At 43.5% G+C, this 12,415-nt stretch overlaps 1 protein-coding gene across 2 annotated transcripts in view; it reads left to right on the plus strand.

Moving 5' to 3' along the window:
• PLXDC2 (plexin domain containing 2) overlaps positions 1 to 12,415 on the plus strand; it is a 513,252-nt gene that overhangs the window by 390,928 nt on the left and 109,909 nt on the right. The gene's annotated exons all lie outside the window — the stretch shown is intronic.

Raw genomic sequence — 12,415 nt, forward strand, 5'->3', positions numbered from 1 at the left:
ATTTTAGCTTGTTAATTCAAATGTAATTGTATTTGTTTTTTAGCTCCTACTCTGGTTTTCTGTTTCATAGTTTCTTGTGAACTTAAGTACACTTAAGTAAATAAAATTAAATGATTAGGTAAATGAAATAAAATTAAACCATTAACCAATATAATTTTGTTTTTGATAAGATATTCCAATTTAGTTGCCGGAATGCATTTTTTAGTAAAACTGAAGAAATAACATAGGATCCCTCTGCACCCAAGTGAAAAAAAGAAAAGTTGTCTAAATGAACAGTCCTTCTTAAAATGCACACCATATTATAAATGTCACATACCTAATACCTTCCAGTGTGGGTGAAAAAAAAGGATTTAGGAATTAACAAGTGTCTTGAGTTCACATAATCTTGTCACCAAACACAGTTAGAATTATTTTCCCTGAGGTTTTATACATTATAAATAGATTTACATAAATTTAAAAATAGTCATCCCCTGTTACTTTATTATGGCTCTGTTTACATACATGTTCCCAGCTCTTTCAGTTCTAGAGTTGCCTCCTTATGGATTCCAATGCACACTCGTGTACTTTCCTAAAGAGATGGAAAACAATGTGTATGTGTGTGTTTGCATCTGCACTTTGAGGCAAATTGCTAGGTTCACCATGTGGAAGCAGGTAGTGTTTGGGAGGGAAGTGCTTGGTAGCCTAAAACTTTCTCTTGTCCTGTGGTCTGACCACAAAGTTCCCAAAGTGGGTGCTGCAGAGAGGTGTAAACCACAGTGAAAACTGTTGTAGACTGAGCTGATTCAACTCATCCCCAAGGCAACCTGTGGAGTAGGCTCATGTGGAAGTTAAGGCTGCCTTCATCAGTCAGAATATCCTGTCTATTCCTGCACTTGCAGGGGCAATTGTGAACTAAATCTATCACAATGAAAAATGATAACACTATCATAAGGAATTGGGCAGAATGTTTTATCAAAACATTTCGATATGCTTTACAAAGATGATTACATATTTTTATTCACACTGTACATTTTATGGTGCAGAGTAGTTAATAGCCTCCGAATTGGAGTAAATAAGGACTACAAGTGCTCCCTGCTCCTTGGGATAGGCCCTAAAGGCTTTATCCAATATCTGTCATGTTGGTGGAAGCACTTCAATTTATTTGACTCCAAACTAACACTGTAAGGGCTAAATTCAATTTGATACATTAAGCACCTCAGTAGCACCTTAGTGTTTAGTCACTGAAGTTCCAAAGACAGATTTAAATCAGCCCTGCTCTACCAACCACAAAAATCATTAGACACCTCTTTTTTCCCTTCAGCTCCCAACATGCTTTTATTAAGGCTTCTGTGACTGTTTGAAAGTATTGCAGATGGTACTGCCAGATGCACCATGATCCCTCATGTCCCTAATGCTTGTTTGAGCTGTATTGGAATTCGTACTGTTGCTAAACCCTTGGAGAGATGTCTGCCAGTGGATAAAGCTTGAATACTCTTAACTTGCATTGACAGCAGTGAATGCTGCTCAAAAATCACAACAGTGTTATTCACCTTTGTCCAATATTTTAGTGGTTAGTGTCACAACCCAAAGGTGTGATTTTTGTTTTTGTGTGTGCTTTGGCACCACTGAATTATTTTCCCGCCATTTGAAGCTTTCTTTGCAGGGTGCATTTCTTCTTTGCAGCATAGAAATGCACGTTGCAAGGAGTTCCCGCCATTTGTATTTAAATTCGAGCCCCATTATTGGTTGTTTTTAAATTATTCCCACGTGGCGGCTAGCGATTGGCTTGTTAGCCGTATAAGAAGCTTGGGTGGTTTCCGCCCAAGTTGGAGGACTCCACGAAAATCAGGAGGAGGAGACTTCACGTCTCATGAAGATCTCTAAGCGCTGCAGAGCCTATTGGACCCAGCGTGAATATCAAGAAGGCAAAAGGGGTCTGATCACCCTCTCGCCTCTCCCCGTCACCGAACGCAATCCTCGACGTATCCCTCTTCCCTGCGCGCAAACAAGGATCCACGGAGCCTTGACAACTCCGTGAGAGTGAGAGTTTTGTCCGAGTCCTCAAACGGGGATTTAAGCGGAGCTTTACCTGGGAAACTTTCCAGCCTACACCGCGACCATCTACGGTGTAAGTAAACAATCTTGAATCAACCACTAAGCGTCCGTGCCTAATTCTAGCGTGTCGCCTGCTTTCTCCGACCCAGCGTGTCCGGGCTCCTGGCCACAGCCCGCGGCATGGAAAAAGGGCCCCAGATTGCTCCCGGCCCGCACAGTTAGAGCCTTGTCCAGGAATGGGAGACTTATATTTCCCATGTCCCAGGAGAATGTCCTAACTTTGCCATACTATCAAATAGGCTCTGTACCTCTTATTGACGCTGGACCAGTGGACAGCAAAGAATATCAGGACCAAGGGGTGAGAAAAAAGAAAGCAAAAACCATGACTGTAGCCCTAAATTACAGTGTCCCTGCTGCCAGGATTAGTTGCATGTTATAACCAATGACTTTGTATACTAAAATGGCCCTGGAAACAGGGATCAGAACCCAAGACTTCCCTCTTCAAAGGGAGTTCTCTTATCACTGGGACATAACACACACCCTTTTGCTCACTCTCTTTCTGGTACCATGAACCCTGCCTTATTGGCTGCTCAGTTTCAACCCCATCCAGCCTAATTCATCTCCCAGGAAGGGGAAGATGTGGTTTTGAGTTCTTGCAGGATGGGGCAAGCCTAAAGGCTAGGTTTTCCACTTTCTGGGGAAATGCTCTATCCAGTAGATAATTTGGCAAAAGATAAGCCTCCACCATAATCACATACATATGCATCCTCAGACACATTATATAATTCTTTTTAGAAACAAGGCTGGGGCCTTGGACAGACATCCAGTTTCTCCTGGGAGAGTTGCTGGTCTCTCAAGAGAAACCACAAGTGAACAGATGTTCAGGATTTTTCTCAATGAGTACAAATGGCTGCTCCAGGAGAAAAATAACCTGGGAACACCCAGGGTTTGGTCACTTCAAGGAGAGTGTCTCCTGGAAGAGTGAATATCTTTACATGCTGATAACACAGGCTGACCAAGGGCAGTCTGGGTTGATTAGTCAGGGCAGCCATATGCATTACTGCCATCTGTTGTCAGGTGAACTAAGGGAGCCTGTAGAACATGCTAAGATGTGTGCACTGGGCCCCTCCTCCTGGCTACATGTTGTCACCACGGCAAGCTCTCCACTTTTCAGGACCTTAGGATTCAAATGTCTGTACATATAGCTCTTGTCATTCCCTATTTTCTTAGAGTGGGTAGGGACTTGAACCTGAATTACTTTATGATGCTTCCAAAACCATTTTGTTGACTATATAGCGACCATACATGCCCAGTCTGGTCAAACTGAATTACCTTTTTGGTGCAAGGTGCCTAATATTTAGACATTTTAGTACCTATTGAACCAATTTGAAGCTAGGCCTATGACAACACACTATGTTGCAGGAAAAGCTGCAAATGGGACCCAAGTCTCCTGTTGTCTAGTTCCCTGTAATCAACAGCACTGCAAGGATTTTTCCTTACATGAACAAATTAAGACTACATGGCAGGCATGTTCTATAGAGAAGATACTATTTACTTCTGAATGTTGTGTGTATAGCAGTAAGTCACCAAACTTGGTTTACCCCAACAATTACATTTGATTAATATATACTCACTTAAGGAATCTCATGATAAAATATTTCTGAATACCTATTTGAAGAAATACAATGTTAGTTACAAAGAGGGACCTCAGTTTACCAGACCCTGTGTGGTACAATGTCATTTTAAGCTTATTCTGTTTATGATGCCATCTCTGGAAAATTGCAGATGGGCAAGATACAGTTTGTTCAGACGGCCAAATTAATAGAATGAAATGAAGCAACAATTTTCATAGAACCATAGAAAATTAGGGTTGGAAGGGACCTCAGGAGCTCATCTAGTCCAACCGCTTGCTCAAAGCAGCACCATTCCCAAGTAGATCATTCCAGCCAGGACTTTATCGAATCAGGCCTTAAAAACTTCCAAGGATGGAGGTTCAATCACCTCTCTAGGTAACCCATTCCAGTGCTTCACCACCTTCCTAGTGAGAGAATTTTTATTAATATCCAACCTAAACTACCGTTGCTGCAACTTGAGACCATTGCTCCTTATTCTGTCATCTACCCCAACTGATAACAGCCTAGTTCCATCCTCTTTGGAACCACCCTTCAGATAGTTAAAGGCTGCTATCAAATCAAATCTTCTCTTCTGCAGACTAAATAAACCCAGTTCTCTCAGCCTCTCCTCAGAAGTCATGTGTCCCACCTCCAAACCATTTTCATTGCTCTATGCTAGACTGTCTCCAACTTGTTCACTAGAGCTGTGCAAAGCTTCAGTCACTGATTCGATTCGGCAGAGATTTGGCTTGATTCAGTGGCCAAATCTCTGAATCTGAATTGAATCAGGAGACCCTTTAACCTCTCCAAATCGAATTGGATCCCTCCAAATCAATTCGGAAAGATTTGGTGATTCAGACGTAGGCACAGCTTTAAATGTTTTTTCTACATACCTCTAGGTAGCAGGCAGCTCATGAACGCTGAGATGCTGAGGCAGATGGAGCATCCCACAAAAGCAGGGGGGTGGGGGGATCCCAAACATGCTCAGCAGCAGACCCGGAATTGAACCAGAAGCACTTGCGGGTCTGCTGGGGAGCGCACTGGGGGGCCCCTCCACAACCCACTCAGTTTGGCGACTGGTGCCTCCGGGGTTGGGGGGGGTACCTGGGGTCCTCCCCTGGCTGATCGCCAAGCTGAGGGGTACACGGGGGAGCGGGGGCAGTGTGCTCCCCAGCAGACCTGGAAGTGGACCGGAAGTTCTTCCAGTCCACTTCTGGGTTCACCACCAAGCATGTGCGAGGGAGGGCTGCACTTCTGTGGGACGCTCCATCTGCCCCAGTATCACAGTGTCCATGAGCCATGCCTGGTACCTGGAGGTACGTAGAAAAAACATTTAAAGCTGTGTCTATGGCTGAATCACTGCTTCTCCGAATCAGCATCAAATCTTCAGATTCAGATTCGGCTGAATCTAATCGGGGACAGTGATCCGAATCAATGAATCGAATCACTGTCCCTGATTCACACCAAATCCGAGTAGAATAGGGTCCATTTCACATACCCCTTCTGTCCACATCCTTTCTGTAGTGTGGCGTCCCAAAACTGGACACAGTATTCCAGATGTGGTCTCACCAGTGCAGAATAGAGGGGAGTAATTACTTCTGTCAGTCTGCTGGGAACACTCCTACAAATGCAGCCTAGTATGCTATTAGCCTTCTTGACAACAAGGACATACTGCTGACTCGTATCCATCATATTGTTCACTGTAACTCACAGGTCCTTTTTTGCAGAGCTGCTGCTTAGTCAGTTAGGCCCAAACCTGTATAGGTGCATAGGGTTTTTCCATCTTAAGTGCAGGACTTTGTACTTGTCTTTGTTGAACCTCATGAGATTTCTTTTGGCCCAGTCCTCCAATATGTAGAGGTCACTGTGAATCCTAGCCCTACCCTCCAGTGTATCTGTTACACCCCACAGCTTGGTGTCATCCCCAAATTTGCTAAGGGTATACTCCATCCTATCTTCCAGATCATTAATGAAGATATTGAACAAAACCACGCCCTGGGGCACTCCACTTGATTCTGGCTGCCAACTAGACATTGAGCCATTGATTACTACCCAGTGAGCCTGATGATCCAGCCAGCTTTCAGTCCACCTTACAGTCCATTCATCCAGCCCATACTTCCTTACCTTGCTTGCAACAAAGCTGTGGGAAATGGTATCAAAAGCCTTGCTAACGTCAAGGTATATCACATCCACTTCTTTCCCCACATCCACATAGCCAGTCATCTCATCATAGAAGGCAGTCAAGTTGATCAGGCCTGACTTGCTCTTGGTGAATACACGCTGACTGTTTCTGATCAATTTCTTTTCCTCCAAGTGCTTAGAAATGAATTCTTTGATGACCTGCATCATGATTTTTCTGGATTCCATTTTGTTACCTTCCTTTCCACACCATTTTAAGAAGTACTGCTTTAATTTATTCACTTTCATGAGAATTCTATTTTGTAAAGAATAAGAACCTTGGTGACTTGTTTCCTCTCAATTTGCAATTTATATTGTAGGTAGTATCATTCAAAGGAATAGCCAATTTGCAGTCAACTTTCCTGAAGCCAAATTATTCTTCTGACAAAACAAGTTTATATTAGTATGTGCAGGCAATATGATACTATCCTGACAGCAATGTTAAATAATCTTAGCCCATAAAGTGCCAATGTTAGCTGCTCTTTAAGTATGCATATTCGTGCATTCTTGTCTTTCAGAGGTGTTAAATCAACCATAGCTCCAGTCAGTTACTGCAAAAGTGAAATGAAAGGGTAGTTGTTTTATTGTATTTGTTGATTCTTGAAGACACAGAAGGAATATAAATTGCTGCTTCTTTTGTCCCTGAAGAAGATGCAGAGATTCTTGCATTAGTGCATTAGTTCTCATCTGATACTGTCCCTAAGACTATGCAATCAACTTAAGATAAAAGCCTTTCTCTATGGCTATATTGTCCTGAGGAGCTATTCAACAAAACCAGTTATATAACAATTGAGATCTGTTGTATATTTTATACAAAGTATATTTATAAAATGTATATTTTATATTTAAAAGAGAGCATATTTTTAATTGTTACAGGGGTGTAGGTTGTAGCCATGTTGGTCTAAGAACACAGGGAGACAAAATTCTTTGGGTGAACTTGATATCTTCTATTAGACCAACTTAAATAGTTGGAAAAAAAAAATTAGCAAGCTTTTGGGTTTAAAAATCCTTCGTCAGGCTTAGGAAGTCTCTGCAGTTGGTGTGTGCTCTTCCTGGGTGGAATGAATAGTAAAGAAGCCAGAGGCTAAGCTGGTATGCTTGTGAGACAGGCAGTCAGTGAAGATGTAAATTGAGGAGTCAGTAGGTGAGAGAGCCTTCACTGACTGCCTTCACTGACTTTACAACTTCACTGACTGCCTGTCTCACATGCATACCAGCCCAGCCTCTGGCTTCTTTACTATTCATTCCACCCAGGAAGAGCAGACACCAACTGCAGAGACTTCCTCAGCCTGATGAAGGGTTTTATAACCCAAAAGCTTGCCAAAAAATTTTTTTCAAACTATTTAAGTTGGTCTAATAAAAAATTTCAAGTTCACCCAAAGAACCTCATCTTTCTATTTTTAATTGTAGTATTTTTGTGAAACCATATTTCCCATTCATATTTTATAGTAGTACTACACAGGGATCCAAGCTGGGGTTTTGTTCTTAATCAGGTATTCTACATTATATTCTCTTGAAATTCCTCTGGAGATTCCTCATCCAGTACTTCAAGGATACGTCTTCAGACCAATCTTGTTTACAAAATGCATTAGTGACTTAAGCAGTTAAAGGAAGAGTATACTAACTGAATTTGCAGATGACATAAGGGTGGGAGGCTTGTCTAGTACAGAGGAAGAACAGGGTATCATATGGGATGAACTGGATGCCCAAGGTCTGAAGTCATAGCTATAGGATGAAATTAAGCCATACAAGTTACAATATTATATTCTGCGAATACCAAGAATTTATGCTATAAGTTGGAAACAGATCAGTTGGACGTGACAGAGGAAGGAAAAAACTGGAGTGTATTTATTAACAGGATAAGTATGAGCCAGGAATGCAATGAGTCCATGAAAAATGCACGTACAATCCTAGAATATATGAGGTGAGATTTCCAGTAGAAATAAGGAAACATTAAGGTAAAGATCAGATCTCACCTGTACAATTCAGTACCTATGTTGAAGAAATCATTCAAACTGCATAGGCGGAGAAGAGGCAGGGGGATGTGGGGGGCGGGGTGTGGCGGGGGAGATGTGTATGTATGTGTGTGGTGGGTGTGTATGGTGGGGTGTGGGATGTGTTGGTGTGTGTGTGGTAGGGTGTGGAGAGCTGTGGGGGGTTCTGAGGGGGTGTGGCTGTTTGTGGAGCGGCATAGTGTATGTTGGTGGGTTGTGTATATGTGGGGGGGTTGGGGCAGTAGCTATGTGGGGTGTGAGAGAGAGTGGGGGGGTGAGGACCCCACACACATTTCCCCCATGGTGTAGTAGGAGGTGGGGCACTCAGGGCACAGGCCCCCAGTGGGGTGTGGTTCCGACCTGTGCTGCGCATTGCGGCAAGGGGTGCAGCCTCCCCTGAACAGTCTGTATTGCCACTGTTCGTTGCCACTCATTCACAGCCCCTGCACTCACACAGCATGAGAAGGAAGCCCTGCATGCTAGGGCCAGCTGCCTTCCCTGGTGGGGTTATGCGGCAGGAGAGAGAAGCCCCAGGCAACTTCCCCTGGGGGGCAGGGAAGGCAGCTGGCTTTACCAGCTGAAGTTTCTCTCCACTTCTGCACAGCCCTGGTAGGGAAGGCAGCTAGCTTCAGTATGCAGGGCTTCCTTCCCGTGCCCCTGTGTGAGTGGTAGGGAGCACAGGCAATACATATTGCCTAGTAGAGGCTGCACCCCTCGCTGCAATGTGCAGTGCTGGCCAGAGCTGTGCTCTGCCAGGCACCTGTACCCCGAGCACCCCACCTGCTGCTGCTGCCACTGCCTGCCAGGGCTGCGTGCCATGGGGGGAGTGTATGGAGGGTCCCCATAACCCCCATCCTACCTCACACTCACACACTGCCCATCCAAGCTCCACACTGCCACCACCTCCCCTGGGCACAGGCTCTGTGCTGGCACCAGCCCCAGCCCCTTGCTCAGTGCTCCTGCCCAGCTGCAGCCCTGCCCCTGCCTCTTCCCTACATGCTGTGTGGAGACAGCAGTAGACCAGGGAAGCAGAGCAGGCCTCTGGGGGCTGCAGCAGCCCCACACGGAAGCTGCCTTCTGTCTAGGCCTTTCCTCCCATGAGAATGGGAGTGAGGCAATAGGGTATGTTTGGGGCTGCGTGTACATGTGGGCGCCTCACTCCCATCCTCGTGGGTGGAAGGGCTGGGTGGGACACAATTTGTTGGTTGGTGCTGCAGGCTCGATGAAAGTGCTTGGTGGGCCAGATCCAGCCCGCAGGCCATATTTTGCCCACCCCTGGTCTAAAATCTTTAAGAAATATGAGGTGACCTTCACTTAACCAAGATGTGTACTCAGGCATATAAACAAAACCATTCCAGATGTTGTCTCATCAATGGATGCTTGTCAAATGACAAAAGTGAAATTCCCTTGACTACAAGCTGAATATTTTATTTGGTTCATGTCATCTCCTCTTTCATAAAAGAGTTAATTCTTTGGTGGCTCCTAAACCATAGGCAACTGCTAATCTACATTTGATATTATCTACTTGGGTCACAGCTGTTCAAGACAAAAAGTATCTTTGGTATGTTGGCTATGTTTGGCATAATTTTTGGATAATAAGCTATTTGGGGATAATAAGACTTTGTATTTTTTTAAAAAACTAATTGGAAAGTCAACTGGAAAAAACAGACACATTAGCACACGGCTACACTTTGAGAGTCACTGTGAATATTTCTCCATACTGGGCATTTTATAGAACTACATCTGGTTCATGTGTTTGTTTTTCATTCCTGCTCCTTGAAATAAAATGAAAATCAAACATATTTTCAGAGTCTTAGTGAGACTAGCAATCAGGACTCACAGTAGAGATGATATCTTTTATTAGACCAACAAGATATTTGGGAAAAATTCTTTAATTGAAAGCTTTTGGGCACAAACACCCTTCATCAGCCATTGAAAAAAAAGATTATAACAGTTCTCCTGGGTAGAAATGAAAGTTCATATTTCATAAGATTTCTCAGAGAAATCAACAGAGGAAAACTCCTCTGGGTAGTCAGTTCGTGGCTGTTATGGAGTCTCTCACATCTTGTGAGGTTCTGTGATGATGCAGATTACTTTGAAACAAGGCAGGAGCAGCGTCTCAGGTTTCAGGTGGTCACAGTTGCTTCCTGCTTGGGAAAGTATGAAGATTTCATTTTTAAAATTGGCTAAAATTTAATATCTTCCATGTGTCAGGTATCCAGGTTGTAGCTGTATTGGTCTATAGGAAAAAGCAGTCAGGACTCATAGTAGAGATGATATTTTTTATTAGACCAACAAGATTTTTGCAAAAAAAATTCTTTAATTGCAAGCTTTTGGGCACAAACACCCTTCATCAGGCATTGAAGAAAATATTGTAACAGTGCGACAATATCTTTTTAAAATGTTTATAGCTGTATGTTCATTGACTAAAGTATGCAATGCAGGATTCCAGAGGGGCCAGATGGTAAAGTAGTTGTCTTTCATTTGCCTCTACAATTGCCCAGATAGTGAACATGACCTTAAAGGCATGTTTTTTCAGAAGTTCTGAATAGCTGAAGCTCCCATTCACTTTAATTAGAATTGTGTGTACTCGGCACTTCTGAAAATCTGGCTCAAGCATAGGGCCCTCCTTTTTACCAAAGTCAACTTAGAACTAGTTCTTGGATCCTTTAACCACCGGTTAACAGGGGAAAACAGCTGAATTTTGTAAATACTTTACAAAATAATTTAATTACAAAGCCAGGCATAAACTGTTTAATTAATTTTGATAAAGAAGAAATTAATAAAACATGCCTCTGACAATCTGATTTGGAGACATTTCATTTTTGTTATGGTTGGTTATTTCACTAAAAATGTATTCAATCAATATAAAATAGGTATTGTTTATAAGAACTGGAAGCAAACCCAAATAACAATTTTTCTCCATAGAGAATTCTTAGTGTTTGAGAGTTAACCTCAGCCATTCTAAGACAGAATTGAGGTCAATCATTATCTAAAGGGTATAAAATTCATATGTTTTAGTTTGCCTGTTAAATATGGGTTAAAGCCATACACAGTTATTTATATATTTTATATATTTTAGGCCTCATTGACATAGAAAATGCAACAGGGGAAACAGGCAGTTGAATTGCTTAGCTTTAATTCACTTGTTTTTTCTTATGTAACCCTTCTGCCAAGAACCGGTTAGCAGCAACAAGGGCCGGGTTCAATTTTGGGATCTAAATTTATTTTACCTTGGCTGAAGCCCCCACCCAGACAACCTGAGAAACATTAAATAAATAACTAGGGTGTCCCACATAAACAAAATGCCCTCCTCGCAAGCAGTGTGAACACAGAGGATAAATATATTACTGAAAACAAAGGCAAAGAAAGCACTAAATACAATTTAAAACACTGCCAACTACAAGGCATAGTTCATAGATTGCACTGTTTTGGGGAGGCTTCACCCATGCCCAGGCATTCTGGGACTTGGGGCTCACCCAAAAGGCAGTTCCAGGGGTTTGTACCCTTGTACCTGCCCTTCAGCAATGGGCCAGAGAGGGGGCTTCACTGGAGAGTCCTTTGAGCTGCTCCTTGCATTCGCTGGGCTGTGGGAAGCTGCTACAGAGCGTGGGTCCTTCTGTGTTGCAAGGGGACCCTCATTGCTTCCTGCCACCCTGTAGGGTGATCCCCACTTTCATGTGTTGGCCTTGAGGCTTTCATCCATATGATGCACTCCTAGTCCTAGTCCCAATCCCAGCTCTGCTGGGCAAAAACTACAAAAAGAAAACTTTGAAGAAGAGGTCAGGCCTACATCACTGGGCCTGAACTGGGCAGCAAAAGTCGGCCAGGCCTGAAACACCATATCTGCAGAGACAGCACAGGGAAAACACACTCAGGCCTATGGCTGCGGCCTGGACAACCGGTCTCAGCAATACCCCATGCTCAGACAATACAATTACAAAACAGAGGGGGCCAGACGCCTGTAGCCAGTAACTGCCAGGACCCATTCCTGGGCAGTTGCTTCAGTGACTAACACACCCATGATGTTAATCCCACTTTAAAAAAGGGGCGGGGGATGGGGAGGAAGAAATAGGACTCTTAAACTCCAAAACAGACTTTCTCTCCCTCTACCTGAAGATTTCCCTTCAAATAGTGTTTGCTTGCCCCTCTAATGAAGGGGAGGAGGGAGATCGGAGACGAGGGGGAGACCCCTCCCCCATAGGGAGGGGCTTTCTGGCTCGCAATATAGCTGTGCAGCTCTCAGCAGGCCAATGAAGAAGAGCCCCAGAACCTTAGTGAGTTGTTCTTATATGCCTGGTGTGACCTCACTCAAGCCTTGTCCAATCGAGGAGGGCCACATTTTAGTCTTTCTCCCCACCAATTTGCCTGAATAATCCCCTGCTTCCTTTGGCTAATGAGGCCAGAGGGTTTAACATATTTTCCCCAGATACAGGCTCTAGCTTGTCATGTGCTGAGCACATGGCAGAACAACAGGGGCCCATATCAAAACACATGTACAAAACACAGTATACAATTCAAAGTGCGTGAGGGGAGGGGTGCTACATTTATAAAACAAAACATTAAAAAGTGATACATTTATTGATAGGTCAAGCT

The sequence above is a fragment of the Alligator mississippiensis genome, chromosome 5, assembly GCF_030867095.1.
Source record: "Alligator mississippiensis isolate rAllMis1 chromosome 5, rAllMis1, whole genome shotgun sequence".
Lineage (NCBI taxonomy): Eukaryota > Metazoa > Chordata > Crocodylia > Alligatoridae > Alligator > Alligator mississippiensis.